Genomic DNA, 11,799 nt, shown 5'->3' with positions numbered 1-11,799 from the left:
TTCTTTGTCATCCTCCAGAGTCAGAATGTCTGGCTGGTGTGGCTGTCTCTTTATAGGACTCTTTTTGGCCCAGTGTCCTTTTTCTTTTGAGTAGGCACATTGATCTGAGGCCAGGGGTGGCTTTTGGCGTGGGCCCAGGTATCCCTTCCTGTATCCCTGTTTCTTAATTTCTGTCCTATTTTTTGTTGTGACCAGGACCTTAGTCAATGCATTAGTCTATCTTTTGCTTCTCGCATCCTCTCTTTGCTCCCTTTCTTTCTTCCTCCTTTGTTCCTTCTCTTCCTCAGTTTATCTCTTATAGTTTACTTTTTAGGCTTCTCTGACTAAATCTCTCAAAGCCATATCTTGTAATCCATCTAAGCATTGTAACTTTCTTTTAATATCCAGGGCAGCTTGCCCAATGAAGGCCATCATGACAGATGGCTTTTGATCCTCTGCCTGAGGATCGAAAGGAGTATATCTCCTATATGCCTCCATAATTCTCTCTAGAAACATAGAGGGAGATTTATCAGGCCCTTGAATAATTTCTCTAACCTTGGCCCAATTAGTTGGTCACCTTAGCGGCTGCTTGGAGACCCGCTATTAGAGCACGGCAATAAGTGGACGGATGCTCCCTACCTTCAAATGTGTTGGTGTCCCAGTTGGGTTGGTTCAATGGGAAATCGGCTTTGATTATGTGGGAAGATGTGTCGGTCACCCATCTTGTCCAAGGATATTTTTTTTAGCTTCCAGGAGGTTTTTCTCTTGTTCCTCTGTCATGAAGAGAGTCTGTAGGAGTTGTTGGCAGTCATCCCATGTAGGCAGGTGTGACAACGCCGGCAAGTTCTTTGAGTTCTTTTACCGGGGCCAGCTTTGTCCAGGGAAGGAGTGGCTTTGTGTGCTGCCGGGTAGTAATCTGGAGGGCGCTGGGCCGGCCTAGCTTCCTCCAATGGTGGAGAGGCTGAGTCAGCAGCAAGGGAATCACTTAGAGGGTGTTGGGTGTTGGGGGAAGAGGGTAGGGGGTAAGGAGGGTGAGGAGAGTCTAGTTGAGTCTTGAGACTCAGGAAGAACAAAGGGTGGGGGAGGAGGAGCAGAGGTTTTGAGAGATAGAATCATGGGGGAAGATGGAGGAGCGGGGGCAGGGACAAGGAAAGGCTTCACAAATGGAGGAGGAGATTTGCAGAGGTCCTGCAAAGTTAAGATATATGGCTGTTGATCTGGATGGCTATGTGGCCCCAGTTGAAAGACAATATTTCTGACTTTTTGAATTAGTGGGGAGTAGAAAGTTTCTTCAGGGGCCATCCGACTCCAAAGGAGGGTCATTTTGAGGCACGGAGAGTCTGCCAGTTCCGGCGTTTTACTGAAATAGAAAGATTCTGAGCCCTTAAGTGGACTTTGGTCCACTGAACAAGAGTCAGGGACAGAGGCATTGAAGTGCTCTGTCCCATAATGAAAGATATACAAACAGTGAAAGCAATGACACACAACACAGACAAGACAAGACAATAAAGACAGGCAATGGACGTCCAATACCGAGACCAGCACTGATTAGCCAGCAAAACCTGATGTGCTGGCAAAATCGAATCCGAAACAAAAAAATCACTGAGTCGAGGATACTATTGTTCCTCTATTTTCCGAATCCTCTGGGGCATCCCCCAGGAACGTGATCTGTGGCTCTGTGACACTTCTGTCAGCCAGCATCTGAGAGAGCTCATGCTCATCACCGATAGCCATTTTGCAAAGCCCTAACCTGAAACCTGAAACACGAAAGAGGTACCTTACTTATCCTGATAGGAGCTCGTTGGGAGTCTTTCGTACACCGCTGATGGATCTTGCTGGGGGTTTCAGATGTGAAGTTCTGGCAAGCGTTGGAGGAAGAGACCACCAAGAGACTGTCTCATGCAATAGTAAAGGGTTAATTGGGAGTCCAGCATGCTGGGGCTCAGACCTCACTTGGATAGAGCAGAGAGCCCTGAAACAGCTTAAGCAGAGCTTATATTTTTTCCATGAAGAGGACAGGGAGGGAAGTTTATTGATGGGTCCGGGCGACTGGTCGGTTTGCGAGCAAATGGGTGAGAGAGTACATTCTGCAGTTTGGCAGTTGGGGACAACACATTCTGGGAACAGGATTGGCAAACAGTTCTCAAGATTTCAACAGTGCTTTGTTAAGCAAACAGAAAAATAGGAAGTGACAAGTACATATTTTATTCACCTTTCACCAAAGCCTAAAAGGAAAGTGAGCATGGATTACTAAAAACATCCATGTCCAGGTTGCCTAATGCTCTCAAATATCAATCGTATTGGTGACTACATATTTGTTTCTTCCTAAGATTTTCTATTCAACCTCAACCCTGTTCAAAATATTCAATTCTATCACTCACTTTATACTTTGGCTGAATTCCTAATGTCTCTATTGATTTCTGCTTTCCTACATTTTTATCCCAGTTCATCATTGTGATTGACTCTTTACATGGGCTGACATATACATTCACTCTCTACCCGAAACCCTATTGCTAAAAAACTTTTGGTATCAATCCTATACTAACTCTTCCTTCTAAACCTACCGATAATCTTCCTAATCCTACTGACTATCGCTTTTTGACTGGATGTTCTCTTCGACATTCAATCATCCAAGATACAAGGTCCTATGACGCTGTATGTTGAATTATCTGAGACACCTGTGCAGAACATAATTCAAATCTAAGTATCCCAATCAAGGGCCAAATGCACTTCTGGGCTTCAAATTTTACCTAGATTTATGTTTTCATACTTATATTTCACCTCTATATTCTTATTAACAAGGCAGGTTCACAATACCATTATTCATCCTGCAGAATGATTACTAACATAAATCAAACATGTTATTAACCCTAACCATACACTGTTCACTCAATATAACTTTACAGAAGAGCAGGGACAGAGTTGGTCTTACAATACAGGAAAGTAGGGAATCTTCCACCTGCTGGGAACCTCAAAAGTCCATGCAGAAATTATCCCTTTAGAAGATGTAGGCAGCTATGAAGGACCTAAGAGAGCAAAAGTCATCTTCCATGGCAAACAACCTGGGCAGGATGAAGGGTTGTGTCTGAATCAGCCTCTTTGATCTTAATGTAGAGAGGATGGAACAAACCAGGCCTGTGTGGAGAGCTATTCCCAGGTGAGTAGGGTGGATACACTATTTGAACTTGTGAAAGTGTCACAGGAAGTAGGGGCAGCCTCCATCTCATGGGACCTATGGAAGCAACTGTTAGGACAAAGTGGTTGCCAAGGCAGTGACCTCATTCAGTTCCTTAAGGAAGTAATCTACCTCACTTCCTTGGGAAAAGAACTCTCTGAACTTGGGGTCCAGTAAGCCAGGCACTCAGAGCCACTCTCAGTCCCAGTTCCAGTAGGCACACTTGTTTGGATTTACCAAGGACAGTGTCAGTCTTTCTTGGTACCTACTGATGTGAGGATGGCCAAATGCCAGAAGAGCTCTGAAGAGGGCCCTTTCCTCAGAAAGCAGGTAGTGGCTCACCACTGGCACCTGACAACTTCACATAGTTGTCCAAGGAGACCAGATCTGAGACAGGACAGGCCATTTCCGGAAAACATACAAAGACCCACCAGTCAGAGGATACTCCGCATAGTCACAGACCTACTTGGGAGAAGGACATGACTTTGTGGGTGTGGGTGGGAGTTTATGGTTTTGTCTCATGTTCCGAGAATAGGGAGGAAAGGCGGTTTGTTTGGTTTGGAGCGGACTGTTTCTAGTAAGTCGTTTGACAAGATGAGTGTTTCTATGTCTGTATGTCCCACTGTGTTCTTGGTTGTAGACATTAGAGAAGAGAATGCATCAATGGATGTGTCCTGTCTAGTAGAAAGCTTCACAGCATTCATCCTGCCCAATTAATGAATTGACTTTGGCTTGCCTTATGGATGGGTAACACCTACTATCTTCCTAAGTTCCTGTTTTCTTCCTGAATTTGGGCCACTCTCCAGAATAGCCTCATGGTTTTGTGTCCAATATATGTACCATCTCCAAGGTCTGTGATATGGCCATGTACTGGATAGCTTAAGGGATTGGGGGAATATCAGAAAACTCAGATATCAGTGTGACCAAAAAAGTCTAAGTGGAGAAACCCTGCTTTGGGCCATTTGCTTACCTATTGTTCTGTTGCCCTGAATGTCAGGAAGGTCTTTGCCTCAGGTCACCCCTTTGGGACGCCTGAAGAAAACAGTTTTCAAATGGAAATTAATGGGAATCACCTGTAGCTCTTTGCTTAATTGCTTTGGAAAGGGATGTTTGTGAATCAGCCTCTTGGCCATGTGTGAGGCTGTGGCTTATATTCTCAGCACCTGATGGATCTAAAGAAAGATTCCATGTGTGCTTCCAAAACCAAAATGGCCCAAAAAGCAGTCTTTGTGGATGAAGTCTCTCGCCTTTCTCTATAAGGTTCCTGACATACATCTTGTGAGAATAGGGATTCTTTGTGTCAAATGAGTTCTTCAAAACTCTGAAGTGGCAAGTCTTTAGGTGCTTGGGTTTTTTCATGACTCCAATTCAGATAAAAAATCTAAACCTGACAGTCAGTAGGCCTCAAATTGGAGAAGCAGAGCAGTATTTACGTCAGGCCTATGGTCACTCCTGGTTCTCAGGAAGGGTGTCCAGGCAACCCTGACTTTAGGCAAATGAGGGGCTAGGAAGGTTATTTTGTACACTGTCTTGGGATGAGTCCCTCATGGAAAACTCCAGCCACAGGTTACGATGACTGTCTATATGGAAAAAGATGAGGGCTTTGTGGGAGTGTTTTGGTTTTAATTGTGGTGATTTGTGTGGCGGTTGGAAGTGATGACTGGGTCTACCTGGGTTTGAACTCTGGTGTCATTCCTTTAGAGTCTGAGTTCTGGAACTGATCTCAGAGAAATATTGCCATGAATTGTGTTCGGATTTTAGGAGGCCACGCATGGGATTCGCACTTGGAAACTGAGATCAAGGACCAGGTTGGTTTTCCACAGAGCCTGAGAATCTCAGCCAGGATATCACAAGATTTTTTTCTGAAAGATTAGGCATCCATAGTTGAGAATCAAAACACCCATGGACGTCACATTGTAGACCTTAATGGGCCTGGATGCATATGAGCTTTTGGCCACTCTATGGGAAGACTTGTCTGTGAGAGTACTCCACAGCTTTCATTGAAATGACCTTCTTCACCATTTTATGGTTCCTGAATTAACTGAAACCCACAGTGCCTCCAACTTCATCCATGAAAAATTGCTAGTTAAATACCATGAAATTTTTGAAATTCCCTTAACCAGGTGGCACTGGAGAGCCTTTGGATGTCTTGTTGCTGATCATGAGTGTACCATAGAATGCCTAGATTGTCTGGGTTTCATGAAAATGGTGTAGAACAAAGATGCCAGTAAGTTGGAGCCTGCAGAGTAGTGGGCCTATTGCAGTGGTGGGCAGGTGTGTGATAATACATCTGTGGTGTGGCCATGAGGATTTGCCATTGCCTTCCAAATGGCTTGTGAGTGACATGGTGCAGCCAGCAGGCCCTTCTATGTAAAGGCATCTTTTTATATGGAGAGGTTTTAGGGCAAATTTCAGAGTCAGATTGCTATGGACAAGGGGGCAAGCTCTGTGGGATAGATGCCTGGTTGGTGTATTCTCCTGCAGACTCTGACCCACCACAAGTGACAGAACTCCCTCCAGCACTGGGTCCCAGTTGAACTCATTGTATTTCGTGAAGCAAATACCAAAATCGCAGTGCAGCAGCAAGAAACACCACTAAAAGTGGAGGATGACAAAATGTCTTCACAGTCCACACGGGGAGACACTTAGGACCCAGTGGCCACAGCTTACCTACAAAGAGAAAATTCAGCACTGCTGCCTCATGTTCATTAGAATATAAGAAACCATGTCCTCCAGGTCACATAGATGGAGACCCAGCTTTGATGGTCCCACTAGAAAGGAAGCTAAGGGTCCTTACAACAACATATATTTCAAGTGCCCAACCTCAGAGGAAGTGTCTCAAGAAGTCTTTAGGCCGGCAGAGCTCCATGTTTTGGGAGTGTTTTCCTGTTAGATCTGGACACAAGAAAAGACCACTGACACCAATAAAAATTAAATTATATTAAGCTTATTATTTCCACTGGCCATGCTGCCTCTCCCTCCCAAAATGGTGGGAACAAGACAGCAACCCCAGCTTTCCTACAGCCCAGCTTCATGGACCAGAAATTTACACAAAATGGGCATTACAGATAACAGAACTCTGGCAAGAATCACACTAATGGTAGTGTGTATATATATATATATATATATTGCTGTCCCTACATCAGAATTTATGAGGACCATTAGAGCCTCAGAGAGGGTTGTTGTCTGGCCAGGGAAGGCAAATATTTATGATATGTCACTAAAGTTTCAGAGAGGGCTGCTATCAGGTCGGAGAGCCAGACATGGCTCAGTTCAAAACACTGGCAGGCATTTCAAGCAGGTTCAGAATTTTCAGTAATTTATGGTAAAGCCAAAATTATCTTTTCATGGTTTTTTGGCAAGATGGCTTCCAATTTTAATAAAAGATCAGGTTGGTCTATCATTCCCCCCTTTTCTCTGTGTCCCTTTCAAATCTTTGATAGATTAGGGGTAGAGCACTGAGGAAATTTTAATCTCTCAGGTAAAAGTCTCCAAATTTTTAGAACTCACCCAAAACCAGTCTCCCTGATTTTACCTGACTTAATTAATTACTTATATTGATAGTCTATTTATATTTGGCTCCATTGTTGTAAGAAGAGAGGTATCACCCATTTTGGCTTCTTCTGAGCTGAGAGAGGATGACGTGAGTAGGCATGGTGTGAGAGACATAAGTTGCCTTTTAGAAGTAGTTGAGGGACATGAGTTGCCTTTTAGAAGTCAGTTCGGTTTGAAGTCTGGTTGGGAAAGACCAGGTTGTAAAGTCATCTGGGGATTGGTTATTACATGAGAGAAACAAAAACCATGAGTACTGATTAAATGTTGCAGCAGCTGGAACATGTCACTGTATAGAAGTTCCCTCTCCAGTCTTTAATATTCCCAGTTATCAAGACTGTCAATTTAATATTTAACTTTTAGTATTAGAGTTGACCCTCCCCATAAGATATAGTTTAATAATTTAGTGTCATCTGATCTTGCAAAATCCTTTTACCAGTATGACCTCTGTGTCTAATAGAGAAACCTTTAATTTTGATACTCAGGACTGGATAATCGTACTAGCAAACACCAAGCTTATCTGTGTAGGTTAGGAATATCTTTAGGCCTTAAACTGAAAATTTCTGCCTCTGGCAGCTCTTCTTGATAGTCTCTTTTAATAAGTATCAGGCATTCCTGTCAGAGAATCCTTCTTTGTAGCCTCCAGTCTTACTTATTTTGGGAGGCTAACATAAAGTGTGTACCTTAAAATATTATTATTATTATTCAAAATGCCCAGGAATGGCTGTATTTTGGTTTTCACTGTCTTTGCTAAGTGTTTAAGATGAAGCATCCAAACTGACTTTTGTTTCTATCTATTGTTAACAGTCAGGTGAGCTTTTATGGGAGTCATAAACTGGGTAAACTTGAGAGCACTTTCTCAGTTCTGCTAGAGCCATTTGCGCTAGGTGGGTCCAGGTCTTGCTTGACCATGTGGCTTCCCTCGGAAGCATCAGGGATTTCTTCCTTCTCTGATGACTCTTCTCTTCATAGAAAATGCACTGATTGGCTTTCTGTTCTCCAGTGGTCTCATTAGTCTCCCTGATGGGGAGTTTATATGGCCCAGAGTTGCAAAACTCTTTAGAGAAGTCCCCTGTTCCCTGGATTCAGACTGACTCAGAGGGCAAGAGCCAAATATTGGTTTCCTTGGCCCTTTTCATTTAATTTTAATTTAAAATCCTAATCTTAAACATTCATCAAATAAATTTTAACAGCCTTATATTAAGAGCACTAGGCTTTAATGTCTATAACTTTATAATTATTTATCTTTTTATTAATTGGGATCTGTATTATTCTGTCTGTCTTGTAGGTGATAACTTACTCTTTGAAATTAACCCATGTTTTGTTCTTAAAGAAACACTTCTTTAAAACACTAACAGGGAATCTTTAGATCACATATAAGAAAATTACAAAATAAATTTTTTTAACAACAGTAAAAATACTTAATTTGTGTAATAGCTACCCTGAATTTTTTGGCTGAGTCATACATTATATCCCCTGTTTGAGATCCTAGGAATCTTGACATTAAAAATGAACTTTTAACATAACTTTATAGAAATAAAATCTGACCTACTGCTTTTGTAGTCATTCTCACATGAAATAAGATGGGACACACAGCCTTATCTCAGGTAAGGCAGGGCTCTTTACAAATCTTAAGTGTTTTAGTTCTAAAGCTGATCTTTATTTTTTTAAATATTATTTTAAAAAGTTTACATAAATTGTTTGAGGTCACATGAACATTAGCTAACACCATATAATATCACTTTAAAATATGAATTAAAGAAATGCTGAAAGTTTTTAACCTTTACATAGATTAGGCTCTCATTAACATAAAGTACATTTAAATTGTTCCCCAATGTAAAAAGTAAGATAAAGCTTTACATAACTTATTGATAGCAGGTGAATAAATCCCCAATATATTTTTTATCATAAAACTTCAGAACACCAGATTTATATAATGCTCTTTTAAAATTTTTCCTTACAGACTTGCATACCTGTAAGATATGAGCACATTAGTAGCATCACAATTACATTGATGTTTCTATATTAACCAAGTTTAGCTTTTAAAGAAATGGCAGTACAGTGCTCTAAAATAACAGTTCTAATTTAATCAGTTGTTTAATTTCTATGGTTGCTTGCACAAGAAAAAATAAAACTTAATAAACACAATGTTATGGGTAAACTTATGTTTTAAGAAATTTTTGTCTCTTTAACACATGATTGATTATTACAATCTTTTACAGAATTTAGTCAAACTTATACAGACGTTAGTAAGTCAATCAGATATCTAACAAAAGTACTCGTGAATGAGTAATACCATATCAAATTTACTTTACTTATTTATCAAAATATTAGACACATGTATTGAAGAGTGTAAACCATTTTTATGTTGAAGGAAAAGTCCTAGAACCAAGGCATATTAGACATTTTGTAGATATTAATATTTTATTAGATTTTTGAATATCTAGAATAACTTGAAAGCTTAAATTTAAAGACATTTATTTTTATCTGTTTATCAAATTTAATTGAACCATTTAAATCACGTGAATTGAAGATCTTTAGATCCACTTTTTAAAATTTGTTTTTATGAGTGCTTTTTTTATGAGTGCTCCTTATATATGTTAATTTGTGTATCATATATAAAATATATGGACATATGTATATATAGACATACAACACATAACAACATTGAGCACACATAATAATAGTTAAGGCCTTGTAGCTTTTCGCAGGTGAAATCTCCATTGCAATGTTTCAAAAAGTCCACAGTTGGTCAAAGATAGTACTGATCAGAAAAACATTAACCTAGGTCTGTATTATCAAAATCATGAGCTCAAAAAAAAAAAAATAAGTATCTAAGGAAAACAAATAAGAGTCCTAGAAAAAATGACCTGCCAGTAATTAGTAAATACCATACAATTTATCTTTTTTTCTCTTAGGCCTCAGATCAGTCTCCTACTAAGCTTGCAGGCTTCTTTCATTTGCCTTTCATAATAAGTCATGGCTGAGGTCTGGAAGGAGCAGGAAAAAACTGCTTTTCTGAGCAGACACCTCAGGCCTAAGGCATTTTAACCACTATTGTCAGGTTAGGATGTTGAAAATTATGGTACAAGTTTAAGATACAATTCACAAAATTTTATATTTTTACATCTTGTTTTGTCAACAGATATCATACTATGATTTACAATCATTGTCCAGATTAATGCTCTCGAACACACAGTGACATTTTCCCAGGCTACCCAATTCAAAATTGGTGAAAAAAAAAAGACTGAATGATTGGGAAGTTACTTGCCAACTTTGAAGTAGAGTTCTTTAGTTTTCCATCCTAAGTATGTAAGTTCTCTGGCATGAATTATTTGAAATCATAAACTAAACAATTACCTAAACCTGACTTTTAACTGCAAGATTTTGCAATGCTTCAAAAACCCATTCAGATACCAGATTGTTACAAGAAAACATCATCATTTAGACACACATTCAGCTAAGATCATTCCCAAGAAACAATTTATAATATCAGCACATTATTGCACATGTCTTAAACGGCCAGAAACAAAGACACAAGACAGACAGAAAGAAGGTCCAGACTATGGCTGTCAGACAGAATCCTTTAAACCTGAGCAGATAAGAAAAAAATCTTTTACACCAGTGGCACCATAGATGTCCACAAGAGGGGGGCAGATGTTTTAACAGAGGGGCAACCTGAAATGTACAATCAAGGGTCTCCATGGTGACTTTAATGCATTTAGTGTCCCCTTATTTTTTTCTCTTTTTTAACAAGACAGAGGTGGCATAATCCTTTCAGTGCAGGGAAGGAAGGAGGGAATTCCCTGAAGTAACAGGGCTTCAGCAGCTACTGGGCGTCCCTCAGTCCCTCCTTTTACTTACAGGATTATCTCCTCTGGTTCGGTTCCACCCAAGCTTGTTCCATCTAGTAACATTTCAGTAGTCAGCTCTAAAAATATTCCGGGACGGGGGGGAGGGATTTATCAAAATTTGTAACTTAAAGTTCGGCTCCAGACCTTGAAGCCAATTAATGCGAATTTAATAATGAGGACAAGGTTTTTAGAAAAAGAAAAATGGAGGTTTATTGCTTTGGTAACAAAGAAAAAACACAGGGGACCCTGCCCAGAGGTTGTGACTCTCTTGATCTGGAGGGACAAGGGGTTTTAATGGAGTTTCACTTGTTAACCTGGGAGATACTCAGTTCTTAGGTCCCCAGCAGGCATTGCCCTCTGCAGTGGGTGTACTCCAGGCAGCCAGCTAGGAGCTTCTCTCATCCTGCTTAACAAAGGGGGGTAAAATTCATCGCAGTTCCTTAAAACAGAGTCCGAAAAAATATCAGGCTTACTTTCTTTTTTACCCATTTTCACGTCCAATATACTTATGTTTTTACCACAGAAATCACAGAACAAAACACACAAAACAAACAAGAAAAGCATATAGAACACAGAACAAAACACAAAATACAGAAACCCTGACTTGAAAAAGAAAAACATAGGAGCAATGCAACGTCTTGCTAAAGCTCCGAAGTAGGACCGCGTACATGCCAGTCATCACCTCTCTACCATTCCAGATGAATTCCCTACAGAACAGAACAGAGGACAGAACGATTCTCATTACTGAACCAAAAAGGAGTATATGTGAGCCTCCCCAGGACACCTCTATTTCATCAGAACAGATCTCCCTTAAACGGATATAAGATGTTATAAAGGTGCCACTTAATTATTGAGGCCTCCTCCACCAGGTGATTGCTAATAGTTTTAGTGAAGTGGTTCACCGCAGTGCTCCTGGGACCGCACGCTCACTCCATGACCTTGGATCATCTCAAGATGTGCATCCCCTAGAGTGGCTCTCCAGCCCGTAGTCCTGGAGGGAAGGCCAGATTCAGAATTTCCAGCAGTCTGGTCTTGTGATCTGGTTGGCAGGGTCATCTTGCTGGGGAACTCAAAAAGGTTAGATGAGGACGCAAAAAAAGAACACTGACTCCAACTAAAATCAAATTGAGGCAAGCTTATTATGTCAACCGGCTGGGCTGCCTCTCCATCCCAAAATGGCAGGAACAAGACAGCAACCCCGCCTTTCCTACAGCACAGCTATATAGCCCAGAAAGTTAC

This window comes from Callospermophilus lateralis, unplaced genomic scaffold (genome assembly GCF_048772815.1).
Source record: "Callospermophilus lateralis isolate mCalLat2 unplaced genomic scaffold, mCalLat2.hap1 Scaffold_136, whole genome shotgun sequence".
Lineage (NCBI taxonomy): Eukaryota > Metazoa > Chordata > Mammalia > Rodentia > Sciuridae > Callospermophilus > Callospermophilus lateralis.
This window is presented reverse-complemented; position numbering follows the sequence as displayed.